Source organism: Nicotiana sylvestris, chromosome 1 (genome assembly GCF_000393655.2).
Source record: "Nicotiana sylvestris chromosome 1, ASM39365v2, whole genome shotgun sequence".
Taxonomy (NCBI): domain Eukaryota; kingdom Viridiplantae; phylum Streptophyta; class Magnoliopsida; order Solanales; family Solanaceae; genus Nicotiana; species Nicotiana sylvestris.
In genome coordinates, this window is record NC_091057.1 from 101,266,674 (window position 1) to 101,281,575 (window position 14,902).

Consider the following 14,902-nt stretch of genomic DNA (forward strand, 5'->3'; position numbering starts at 1 on the left):
GCTCGGTAGAGTAAAATAGATACATATATATAATGCATGCTCGACTCATGGAATCACATTCTAAACCTTTCGGAGTGACGTAAGGTCGGTATCCTCTGTACACGTTATTAGGACTAACTCTTCACTATGAACCTTATAAGAATCAGGAAGTACCAACAACATTGATAACATAAGACTAAGAGAAGCAACATTAACATCAATCGTTCCATAAGAGGGAAAACAATGTAAGTACTGCTAGCTTCTAAGAGTAGAGTATCTTGGAAGATCGTTCATTACATTATGTGCAATCGGAGTCGTGAAAAAGAAGGAAAGGGATAGCCTCACATACCTTGTATATACTGCCCCAATCTCAAGCTATGCAATTGTCAAAACTCCTTAGTCTACAATAAGAGAAACGATACTATCGTTATCATTTAAGCGTCATAACTATTATGTATCGACCACAACCTATTTTACGATGAAACGGACAGCACCTCCCCTATATATATGACCTCACACCATTCAAAACAGTCACCAAACAGCCCAAACAACATCAATAATAAACATATTGAGCCTCCCAAAATAGTCCACACACAGCCTAATCACTCCATACATACGACGACCACCGTAGTCGTGTCAAACAACCTGGAAATGTTACGAATAACTATCAGCCCATAACCCTACATATATATGGTGTTTCTCCACACCCTTCCTCCTCCAAAACTCCACAAGATAGTAGTAAAATACGCAGCCCAACAACAACGCAAAACAGTCCACAAAACAATAACATTACTACCAAGCCTTTCGATATATATCTCACAAGTTCTAGCTTCAATGGCTTAGCCGCAACTTGGATAATCTTAAATACATATAGAGTAAGAGGTTCCTTACCTTTATACAGAAATAACAACTCCAATTTGACCTTAAATTTCCATGAAATATCCCTCCAATGCTGCCACAACAACAAAAAAGCGAAACTAGCGATCAATTAGTGTTTTTCGGTACTAGAATCACTTTAGAAGGCTTGAAATCACCTAGGATTGATATTAAGAACATTAGGGAGTATTTACAGAACATAAACCCTTTAAAACAACCTCCCACACGAGCTGGAACGACACAAAAATGAGCAACAACAAGAAGAACAAGAGACTTACTAGCGCCACGGAATTCCCGACACTTGATTTGTGTTGTTTGCCCTTTTTTGGGTCTTGAATCTTGAGAGAACCTTGAGAGGATGTTCCTAGGGTTCTAAGGTCTGAAAATAGTGAAAATAAATGACTTAAAACGGGTTGGAGTCATCCTATATAGGTCCAAATATCTTAAACCGACTTAGTGGGCCCCATAGAGAGGTGCTTGGCGCAGTCTCGCGAAAACGCGAATATCTCTCTACTCCGAGATCGTATCGATGAACGGTTTAATGAGTTGGAAACTAGACTCCTAGATCTTTAATTTTGTTGGTAGATCACCCCGTAATTCCTTGTAAATTATGAGAAAAGATTAGAAACATTTGACCCAATGTTTAAGTAAAATTATGAACCTAAGTTGCGACAACTTTTGTCGACTTTTGTTTCATAACTCGTTTGACTTCAAGACTTATGATACGGATATTATATGATTAAAATACCTTAATAAATTACCTCTTGAGTGTATTAAGCACCGCTAGATTACCTGAAAATACGAGTTACAACATCCTTGATTCGTTTAACTTCTAATACTGGTTAATCACCCTTATACACTCTTGTATCACTTAAGACCAATAGGATTGACTTCTTATCATCTAAAAGATAATTCCTTCTTGGATTTATGTTAACTAATATATGGCATGAACTAACACATGTGGATATGGGTTGTAACACCCTCCCCCCCTTAGGAACATTCGTCCTCGAATGTAAGGGTTTATGGGGAGTTTAAATCATCGTGGATTCCAATGGAAATTTCCGATCAATTTTCCCCTATAAAATGGTCACTAGCAAAACTTGCAAGTAATTAAGCCCAACATATGGCTTCACAAGGTTACACAAAGCATTATGCGTATTTACATTATCTACATATCACCATTTTGTATTAAGGAGGAGTATTCTCAAATTATTGCTTACCTCATAGAGCCGTTTCACCTTCCAATGTATCCTGTCTTCCACCAGCATCCTTGTTATCTTCATTCTGGAATAAGTAAGGGTATTTAGACTTCATCTCCTCTTCTGCTTCCCATGTCATTTCTTCCATATTTTTGTTCCTCCATAATACTTTGACGGAAGCTACATCTTTTGTTCTCAGCTTGCGGACTTGCCGATCTAATATCGCCACTGGCACTTCTTCATATGATAGGTCCTCTGTAACTTGTACATCTTTGATAGGGACGACTCGAGAAGGGTCTCCAATACATTTTCTCAACATAGATACATGGAATACCGGGTGGACAAATTCCAATTCGGATGGCAATTCTAACTCATAAGCAACCTGTCCAATCCGTCGAAGAATTTTATACGGCCCGATATACCTTGGACTCAGCTTACCTTTCTTCCCAAAACGCATAATACCCTTCATTGGTGAGATCCTCAGGAAAACCCAATCACCAACCTCAAACTCTAGATCACGACGTCGGACATCAGAATAAGATTTTTGCCTGCTTTGTGCCGTCCTCAATCGCTCCTGTATCACTTTCACCTTCTCAATAGCTTGGTGAATCAAATCTGGCCCATATAATTCTGTTTCACCGACTTCGAACCATCCAACTGGTGATCTACATCTCCTCCCGTATAGTGCCTCGTATGGGGCCATTTTAATACTGGAATGGTAGCTATTGTTATAGGCGAATTCTATGAGTGGAAGATGATCATCCCAATTCCCCTTAAAATCTAGAACACATGCTCGTAGCATATCTTCCAGTGTCTGAATGGTACGTTCAGCCTGTCCGTCAGTCTGCGGATGAAATGCAGTGCTGAGATTTACTTGTGTGCCTAAACCCTTCTGGAAAGACCTCCAAAAGTTAGCCGTAAATTGAGCTCCTCGGTCTGATATAATAGATATGGGCACACCATGAAGCCTAACAATCTCCTTGATATACAACTTTGCATAATCTTCAGCCGTGTAAGTTGTCTTCACTGGCAGAAAATGGGCACATTTTGTAAGTCGATCAATTATCACCCAGATGGAGTCAAACTTATGATAAGAGCGAGGTAATCCAATAATGAAGTCCATATTAATCACCTCCCACTTCCAGGTCGGAATCTCTATATTTTGAAGCAATCCACCGGGTTTCTGATGTTCTATCTTTACTTGTTGACAATTGGGACACTGGGCTACAAATTCTGCAATAGACTTCTTCATATTATCCCACCAATACTGCTCCTTGACATCATGATACATCTTTGTCGAGCCGGGATGGATGGAATATCGGGATTGATGAATCTCATTCATAATCTTCTCTCGCAACCCTGCCACATTAGGCACACACAATCGGCTCTGGTATCTCAGTGCCCCATCTTTTCCGATCCCAAAAGCCATACTTTTACACTGTTGAATGCTTTCTCTTAATCGTACTAAGATAGGATCTTCATATTGTCGTGCTTTTACCTCGGCTACCAAAGATGATTCTGATGTATTCTGTACAGTAACACCTCCGTCATCAGAGTCTAACAATCTGATTCTCATATTGGCTAGCTGATGAAGCTCTTTAATCAACCCCCATCTACCTGCCTCAATATGTACTAAGCTTCCCATTGATTTACGGCTGAGAGCGTCTGCCACAACATTGGCTTTACCGGGATGATACAATATCTCGACGTCGTAGTCTTTCAATAATTCAAGCCACCTACGCTGCCTCAAATTCAACTCTTTCTGCTTGAAGATGTATTGTAAACTCTTGTGATCTGTGTAGATGTCAACATGGACGCCGTATAAGTAGTGCCGCCATATCTTCAAAGCATATATTACTGCAGCCAATTCCAAATCATGGGTTGGATAATTCTTTTCATGCTTCTTCAATTGTCTTGATGCATAAGCAATCACATTCCCACGCTGCATCAATACGCACCCCAAACCTATACCTGAGGCATCACAATATACCACATAACCTTCTGTTCCTTCAGGAAGAGTGAGCACTGGTGCAGATGTCAATCGATTCTTCAACTCCTGAAAACTACGTTCACAAGTGTCAGACCACTGGAATTTGGTAGCTTTTTGTGTTAACTTAGTCAATGGTGATGATATAGAGGAAAATCCTTCTACAAACCGCCTATAATATCCTGCTAGCCCTAGGAAGCTGCGGACTTCTGATGGTGTTGTAGGTCTCGGCCAATTCTTTACTGCATCGATCTTCTGAGTGTCGACACTAATACCCTCATCAGATATCACATGGCCAAGGAATGCTACTGAGTTCAGCCAGAATTCACATTTGGAGAGCTTAGCATATAACTTACGATCCTGAAGCGTCTGTAATACTATCCGCAAGTGGCCCGCATGTTCCGCCTCCGAACGAGAATATACTAGAATGTCATCAATGAATACAATCACGAACACATCAAGATAGGGCCTGAATATAGTATTCATGAGATCCATAAAAGCTGCTGGGGCATTTGTTAGCCCGAACGACATCACCAAGAACTCAAAGTGCCCATATCTTGTCCGGAAGGCCGTCTTTGGAATATCCTTCTCCCTAACCCTCACCTGATGATACCCTGAACGTAAATCAATCTTAGAGAAATACTTGGCACCCTGGAGTTGGTCAAACAGGTCATCAATTCTTGGAAGTGGATACTTGTTCTTTATAGTAGACTTATTCAACTGTCGATAGTCGATACACATCCGTAACGACCCGTCTTTCTTCCGCACGAATAGGACTGGTGCACCCCAAGGTGAAGTGCTAGGCCTAATAAAGCCCTTATCTAGCAAGTCCTTCAACTGCACCTTCAACTCTCGCAACTCTGCCGGGGCCATTCTGTATGGAGGAATAGAGATCGGTTGAGTGTCAGGCAACACATCAATGCTAAACTCAATCTCCCTTTCAGGAGGAAGGCCTGGGAGTTCATCTGGGAAAACATCTGGGAATTCGTTGACCACAGGGATTGATTGTAAAGTAGGCGGTTTCGCCTCCGCATCCCTAACGCGAACGAGATGATAAATGTAACCTTTTGAGATCATTTTCCTTGCCTTAAGATAGGAAATAAACCTACCTTTCGGTGTAGCAATGTTCCCTTTCCATTCAATGACGGGTTCACCCGGAAATTGGAACCTAACCATCTTCGTACGACAGTCAACATTTGCATAGCATGAGGCCAACCAGTCCATTCCCATTATCACATCAAAATCAACCATTTCTAACTCAAATAAATTTGCCGAGGTTTGACGACTACAAATCATCACAGTGCAACCTCTATATACCCTTCTAGCAATCACAGAATCTCCTATCGGAGTAGATACCGCGAGGGGTTTACTTATCAATTCAGGTTCAATGCCAAACTTATTAGCCACAAAGGGTGTAACATATGATAATGTAGATCCCGGATCAATCAGCGCATATACATCATAAGAAAACACAGATATAATACCTGTAACAACATCTGGAGACGACTCGAGATCCTGTCGACCTACTAGAGCATAGGTTCGATTTTGAGCACCACTCGAACTCGGCACTGCACCTCTACCCCTACCACGACCTGTCGACTGCTGAAAACCCCGTGCTGGAGGTCGAACTGATGAGGAAGAACCAGACACAGATCCAGTCGGCTGAGCCATACCATCACCTCCTCTATTAGGACAATCCCGCATCATATGGCCAGGCTGCCCGCACGAATAGCATGCATCAGAACCTCGACGACACAGTCCAAAGTGGGCCTTGCCGCACTGATCACAATGTGGTGTTGGGGGTCTCATCTGACTAGTATCCCTGTGATGTTGCGAGCCAGATGCCCGCGAACTCTGACCTGGACCAGAATAGGATCGATCATATCGAGGCCTCTGAAACTGTGGAGGAGCACTAGCTACAGGTGGCGCCGAACTCCTCGAAAACTGTGGCCTGATGCGGCCTCTGAAGTCATCAGAATACCCTGCAAATCTCGCCCTCTTATGCTGGCCTCTATCCTGCTCCCTAACTGCCCTCTGCTGGCGCTTACGATCCTCTAGGGTCTGGGCATAAGCTTGAATACGGGAAATATCCATGCCCTCCACCAAGGAGGCTGTCGTACACTCATTTATTAGATGTGGTCCCAACCCATTCACGAACATATGCACCCTATCACTCATCTCGGCCACCATATGGGGAGCATACCTTGCCAAAGAATCAAACTGCATACTATACTCTCGCACACTCATATTACCTTGTCTAAGGTTCAAGAACTTATCAGCTCTAGCTCGTCGTATCTCAACTGGCAAGTAGTGACGAAGAAAGGCCTCAGAAAATTCCTTCCACACAGCTGGAGGAGGGTTCGGACCCCTGGATCTCTCCCAACTATCATACCAGAGAACCGCTAAATCCCGTAACCGATAAGAAGCCAACTCTACTGCCTCTGTATCACTAACATGCATAACCCGAAGTGTACGATGAACTTGGTCAATAAAAGTCTGTGGGTCCTCCTTGGGGTCTGATCCGGTAAACACTGGAGGGTCTAAATTAATAAAATCACGAACTCTTGTACTAACTGGTTTCTCAGTAGCACCTGTATTCTGCCTCTGATCCTGAGCAGCTACCAAGCTAGTCAATAACTGCAAAGCACTCCGCATATCCTGGTCTGGAGTGCCAGACGGAGGAACTGGAGGCGCTGGGTGCCTTCTAATATCCTCTGGAGGAGATGGAGTAGATGAGGTATGAGAGGGCATCTCACTTTGAGCCTCACTTTGTCCTGCTCTGACTTGGGGCACCTGACTGGTACCCTCTCCCGCTGCTGTATCAAGCCGTCTACTAATCGTTTGCTTCCTAGTCGAAGGCATCACTGAAAAAAACAAGGTGAATATTAGAGACGAACACTTACGACTCAACTCTACGCACGATCTAGATTCAGGAAGAAGGTAACAACCCTAGATGTCATGTAGCCTCCTGATTATAAATGTGGCACGCTACACATCCATAATCAAGACTCTACTAGACACGGCTCATAGACAACCCCTAGGACAGACTTGCTCTGATACCAAGTTTGTCACGACCCAAACTGAAGGGCCATGACTAGCACCCGACCACACTTGCCGAGCACCAACGTACATTTCATCTAACCTTCATTATTATCTTTTAAGGCTGACGAGATCAATATAAATGGTAGACCTAGATCATGGACAACCAGCAATAAAATATGACGGCATGAACATACATAGCAGGGGATGACCAGACAATCAAGAAACTACGTATAAGGTATGAGCTACCACGCTACTATGAAAGACTATACAACAAAAACTAGCCGACAAGGCATACCAAACTATACATGAGCCGACACCTGTCTATGAGCCTCTAAAATAACATAAGTGTTGCAACATAGCCGGAACAGGGCCCCGACATACCCGTAATATCTATAACAAAAATTGCATACCAAGACCAAGGCAAGTCCGGAGAAGGGATCTCGCCAATCACCGCTGATCTACTGTGGTGGGGGAGCTGTACCTGCCTGTCTATCAGGACCTGCAGCACGACATGCAGCGTCCACAAATAAAAGGACGTCAGTACGAATAAAGTACTGAGTATGTAAGGCAAGGAACCATAAATACGATCAGTAATGTAAGCAAGGATAGAGAATATACAACCTGTAACATCTTAGTACCTCTGAGGGCTACTTACATGAAATGCATGATACATATGTATAAATACATAAACCTTTAAAGCATTTGCCCTCTGTGGGCATCATCATCATCATATCGTACCCGGCCATAATAGGCTCGGTAGAATCGTACCCGGCCACGTGGAGCTCGGTAAAACCCAACTGATCAGTGGTTGCACAATAGGTGCCGTACCCGGCCAACTATAGCGTGGCTCGGTAGAGTAAAATAGATACATATATATAATGCATGCTCGACTCATGGAATCACATTCTAAACCTTTCGGAGTGACGTAAGGTCGGTATCCTCTGTACACGTTATTAGGACTAACTCTTCACTATGAACCTTATAAGAATCAGGAAGTACCAACAACATTGATAACATAAGACTAAGAGAAGCAACATTAACATCAATCGTTCCATAAGAGGGAAAACAATGTAAGTACTGCTAGCTTCTAAGAGTAGAGTATCTTGGAAGATCATTCATTACATTATGTGCAATCGGAGTCGTGAAAAAGAAGGAAAGGGATAGCCTCACATACCTTGTATATACTGCCCCAATCTCAAGCTATGCAATTGTCAAAACTCCTTAGTCTACAATAAGAGAAACGATACTATCGTTATCATTTAAGCGTCATAACTATTATGTATCGACCACAACCTATTTTACGATGAAACGGACAGCACCTCCCCTATATATATGACCTCACACCATTCAAAACAGTCACCAAACAGCCCAAACAACATCAATAATAAACATATTGAGCCTCCCAAAATAGTCCACACACAGCCTAATCACTCCATACATACGACGACCACCCTTCCTCCTCCAAAACTCCACAAGATAGTAGTAAAATACGCAGCCCAACAACAACGCAAAACAGTCCACAAAACAATAACACTACTACCAAACCTTTCGATATATATCTCACAAGTTCTAGCTTCAATGGCTTAGCCGCAACTTGGATAATCTTAAATACATATAGAGTAAGAGGTTCCTTACCTTTATACAGAAAGAACAACTCCAATTTGACCTTAAATTTCCAAGAAATATCCCTCCAATGCTGCCACAACAACAAAAAAATGAAACTAGCGATCAATTAGTGTTTTTCGGCACTAGAATCACTTTAGAAGGCTTGAAATCACCTAGGATTGATATTAAGAACATTAGGGAGTATTTACAGAACATAAACCCTTTAAAACAACCTCCCACACGAGCTGGAACAACACAAAAATGAGCAACAACAAGAAGAACAAGAGACTTACTAGCGCCACGGAATTCCCGACACTTGATTTGTGTTGTTTGCCCTTTTTTTGGGTCTTGAATCTTGAGAGAACCTTGAGAGGATGTTCCTAGGGTTCTAAGGTCTGAAAATAGTGAAAATAAATGACTTAAAACGGGTTGGAGTCATCCTATATAGGTCCAAATATCTTAAACCGACTTAGTGGGCCCCATAGAGAGGTGCTTGGCGCAGTCTCGCGAAAACGCGAATATCTCTCTACTCCGAGATCGTATCGATGAACGGTTTAATGAGTTGGAAACTAGACTCATAGATCTTTAATTTTGTTGGTAGATCACCCCGTAATTCCTTGTAAATTATGAGAAAAGATTAGAAACATTTGACCCAATGTTTAAGTAAAATTATGAACCTAAGTTGCGACAACTTTTGTCGACTTTTGTTTCATAACTCGTTTGACTTCAAGACTTATGATACGGATATTATATGATTAAAATACCTTAATAAATTACCTCTTGAGTGTATTAAGCACCGCTAGATTACCTGAAAATACGAGTTACAACATCCTTGATTCGTTTAACTTCTAATACTGGTTAATCACCCTTATACACTCTTGTATCACTTAAGACCAATAGGATTGACTTCTTATCATCTAAAAGATAATTCCTTCTTGGATTTATGTTAACTAATATATGGCATGAACTAACACATGTGGATATGGGTTGTAACAATATCGCTGCGGAATGTAGCCTAATCCAATACATATCGCTGCGGCGTGCAACCCGATCCATATAAATATCGATGCGGCGTGCGGCCCGATCCATAATTTATATATATAATGTTGTTGTGGTGCGCAACCCGATCCGTAATATATATATGTAATCCTCACTATTAGGGCCTCAACCTCTCTTAGTCATAAATCTCACGGCCACTCGGGCATATCGGTGAAAATCAGGGAACTTAGCCCAAACAGTTTTCATATATTAAGAAATAGAGTGATGAAAGCGGTTTTAAACAATAAACAGGTAAAACATGACTGAGGATATGCTTTCAAATCAAATAGAGGGAGGAAAGTAGTAAAAATACCCTAAGGGTCTAAACAGGTCGGCACAAGGCCCCAAACATGACATTCAGCCAATTTAACAAACCAAATTCTAAAACACATGGATATCATATACAATATATCAAAATATGCAACTATACAGTCGGATGGACCAAGTCCCAATCCCTACGGGTGCACGCCCACACGCCCGTCACCTAGCATGTGCGTCACCTCATTTATCAAAATAGTACGAAATTCCGGGGTTTCATACCCTCAGGTCTAGATTTACAATGGTTACTTACCTCAAACCGAATGAAATACTACTCTGCGATGCCCTTGCCTCTCGATCGGCCTCAACTCACACCGAATCTATCCAAAATCATAATTATAACATCAATATATGCTAAAGGAACGAAGCCCATGCGAAAATAATCAATTTACATAAAAAATTCCGAAATTGGCCAAACCCGACTCCCCGACCCACATCTTGTATTCTGATAAAAATCACAAAACTATAATCCTTACACTCTCACGAGTTCATACATACCAAATACATCAAAATTTGACCACAAACGACCCCTTAAATTATCAAATCAAAGTCTCCAATTTCTAGCCCCAGCTCCCCAATTTTAGGCTTTAAATCCCACTAATTTCATGTTTAATTGGGTAGAAATCATCATAGAATTGAGTATTGAGTTCAAAAATCTTACCTCCAATTGTTTTCCTTCGATTCCCTCTTCACTCCCTCTCAAAAGGCTCCTAAACCGCTTAACAATGGTGAAAATAGACCAAAAATCGCAAAGGCAACTATTTAAACATTCTGCCCACGCAAAAATTTCTTCTTCGCGAACGCGGTCAAAGCCTCGCATTTGCGAAGCACAAAAATTCCATTGACCAAAAAACATCTTTTGTGAACGCGACATCACCTATGCGAACGCGATGAACAATTACCAGGGGACCCAGTTGCTCCACTTTACTCTTCGCGAATGCGTCCAACTTCTTGCGTTTGCGTACGTTTGACTTGCCATACCTTCGCGAATGTGAGCCCCTATCGCGAACGCAAAGAACACTTTTTCTGCAACAAAATACCAGAAATCTGCTACTTTCCAAAATAAGGATTTGGTCCGTTAGCCTCCCGAAACTCATCCGAGGCCCTCGGGACCTCAACAAAACATGCCAACACATCCCATAACATCATTCAAACTTGTTCCGACCTTCGGAACGTTCAAAACAACATCAAAACATCAAATCATCATTGGATTCAAGCCTAAGAAATTCCAAAACTTTCAAATTACGCTTTCGATCAAAAGGTCTATCAAACCTCGTCCGAATGACCTGAAATTTTCCATGAATGTTCCAAATGACAAAACGGACCTACTCCAATTTCCGGAATTCCATTTTGACCTCTATATCAAAATTTCCACTACCAACCGAAAAACGCCAACATTCCAATTTTGCCAATTCAAGCCTAAATCTACTCCGGACCTCCAAAAAGTATTCCAATCATGCTCCTAAGTCCCAAATCATCTAACGAAGCTATCCGAACCATTGGAATTCACATCCGAGCCCTTTTTCACATACGCCAACATCCGGTTGACTTTTTCAACTCAAGCTTCTCAAACGACACTAAGTGCCTCATTTCTCTACAAAACCACTCCGAACCCAAACTAAGCAACATGATACCACATAATACAGCTGGACAAGACATAAAGAAGCAGAAATGGGGGAAATAGAGCGGTAAATCATGAAACGACCAGCCGGGTCATTACATCCTCCCCCTCTTAAACAAATGTTCGTTCTCGAACGAGTCAAGAAACTTACCTGAAGCCTCAAATAGGTGAGGATATTTCCTCCGAATCTCCCGCTCGGTCTCCCAGGTAGCCTCCTCTACGGGACGACCTCTCCACTACACTTTCACTGAAGCTATATCCTTTGATCTCAACTTTCGAACCTGACACTCCAAAATAACCACTGGGTCCACATCATAAGTCAAATCATCATCTCACTAAACCGTGCTGAAATCTAAAACATGAGACGGATCTCCAATATACTTCCGGAGCATCTAAATATGAAATACTGGATGCACACTTGACAAACGGGTGGTAAAGCAAGCTCATAAGCCACTTCCCCAATCCTCTGAAGCACCTAAAAAGGCCCAATGAATCGAGGACTCAATTTACCCTTCTTCCCAAATCTCATAACACCCTTCATGGGTGAAACCTTCAGTATAACCTTTTCCCCAACCATGTAAGACACACCACAGACCTTCCTGTCAGCATAACTCTTTTGTCTCGACTGCGCTGTACGAAGCCTCTCCTAAATCACCTTCACGTTGTCCAAAGCATCCTGTGCCAAGTCTGTACCCAAAAGTCTAGCCTAACCGGGCTCAAACCAACAAATTGGAGATCTACATCGTCTCCCATATAAAGCTTCATATGGAGCCATCTGAATACTCAACTGATAACTGTTGTTATAAGAAAAGTCCGCGAGCGGTAGAAACTAATCCCATGACCCTTCAAAATCAATGGCACAAGTGCGCAACATGTCCTCCAATATCTGAATAGTGCACTTAGACTGCCCGTTCGTCTAAGGGTGAAAAGTTGTGCTCAACTCAACCTGAGTACTCAACTCTCATTGCACAGCCCACCAAAACTGTGAAGTAAACTGAGTTCCCCTATCTGAAATGATGGAAACTGGGACACCATACAAGCGAACAATTTCTCAGATATAAATCTCTGCTAATCGCTCTGAAAGAATAGGTAGTACACATAAGAATGAAGTGCGCGGACTTGGTTAGCCGATCCACAATCACCCAAATAGCACCGAACTTCTTCAATGTCCGTGGGAGCCCAACTACAAAGTCCATGGTGATTCGCTCCCACTTCCATTCTGGAATATCTAACTGCTGAAGCAAGCCACCCGGTCGCTGATGCTCATATTTCACCTGCTGACAATTGAGATACCGAGCTACAAATCCCACAATATCCTTCTTCATTCTCCTACATCAATAGTGCTGCCTCAAATCCTGGTACATCTTCGCGGCACCCAGATGGATGGAATACCGCAAGCTATGGGCCTCCTCTAGAATCAACTCCTGAAGCCCATCTACATTGGGCACACATATCCAGCCCTACATCCTCAATACCCCATCATCACCAATAGTCACATCTCTGACATCATCATTCTGAACTCTGTCCTTAAGGACAACCAAATGAGGATCATCATACTGGTGCTCTCTAATACGATCAAATAAGGAAGACCAAGAAATCACACAAGCCAATACCCGTCTGGGCTCCGAAATATCCAACATTACAAACCGATTGGCCAAGGCCTAAACATCAACTGCAAGAGGGCTTTCCCCAACAGAAATATATGCCAAACTCCCCATACTCACCACCTTCCTACTCAAAGCATCGGCCACTACATTGGCCTTCCCCGGATGGTACAAGATAATAATATCATAATCCTTTAGCAGCTCCAACCATCTCCGCTGCCTCAAATTGAGATCCTTCTGCTTGAATAAGTGTTGGAGGCTACGATGATCAGTAAACACCTCACAAGACACACCATACAAATAATGCCTCCAAATCTTCAACGCGTGAACAATGGCAGCCAACTCTAGATCATGAACAGGGTAGTTCTTCTCATGGGGCTTCAACTAGCTAGAAGCAGTCACTCTACCCACCTGCATCAACACACACCCAATACCAACTCTCGAAGCATCACAATACACGGTATATGAACCTAAAGTTGATGGCAGAATTAACACTGGAGCTGTGGTCAAGGCAGTCTTGAGCTTCTGAAAGCAAGCCTCACACTCATCCGACCACCTGAATAAAACATCGTTTTGAGTTAATTTTATCAAGGATGATGCAATAGATGAAAATCCCTAAACGAACTGGTGGTAATAGCTTGCAAAACTAAGAAAGCTGCGAATCTTTGTGGCTGACGACGGTCTGGGCCAACTCTGAACCGCCTTTATCTTCTTCGGAACAACCTGTATACCCTCATTGGACACCACGTGCCCCAAGAAAGCCACTGAACTGAGCCAAAAATCACACTTGGAGAACTTTGCATAAAGCTTCTCCTCCCTCAATCTCTACAACACAACTCTCAGATGCTCCGCGTGCTCCTCTTGACTACGTGAGTATACCAGAATATCATCAATGAAGACAATCACGAACGAGTCGAGATAAGGACAAAACACGCTGTTCATCAAATGCATAAACATTGCTGGGGCATTGGTTAGCCCAAAATACATCGCAAGGAACTCATAATGGCCATATTGAGTCCTGAAAGTTGTCTTAAGAATATCTGAGTCCTTGATCTTCAGCTGGTGATACCCTGAATGGAGATGAATCTTGGAGAACACTCTCGCTCCCTGAAACTGGTCAAATAAATAATCAATACAAGACAAATGATACTTGTTCTTGATTGTAACTTTGTTCAACTACCTGTAATCAATGCACATTCTCATCGTGCCATCCTTTGAAAACATTTATTCAGCATTTTTAATAGAGGCTCAGTATTAAAAAAAGAGTAAAAACAGAGAAAATATCATAAATAGGCCCCTCGGGAAAGTTATCACTTATAAGTATAGCCTCTCGGGCAAGCCTCTCAGTCACTCGTGACTCAGCTCTCATCAATCAGTACTTACACTCAACACTCCAGCTCAATAGATATCTCATAATAATCATAGTAACCGCTGCGACGTGCAGCCCGATCCATAATGTATAGTCGACTACGCTCACTGGGATGTACAGACTCTGGAGGGGCTCCAACAGCCTAGGCGTCATATCACTGCGGCGTGCAGCCCGATCCAATACATATCGCTGTGGCGTGCAACCCGATCCATATAAATATCGTTGCAGCGTGTTGCCCGATCCATAATTTATATATATAATATC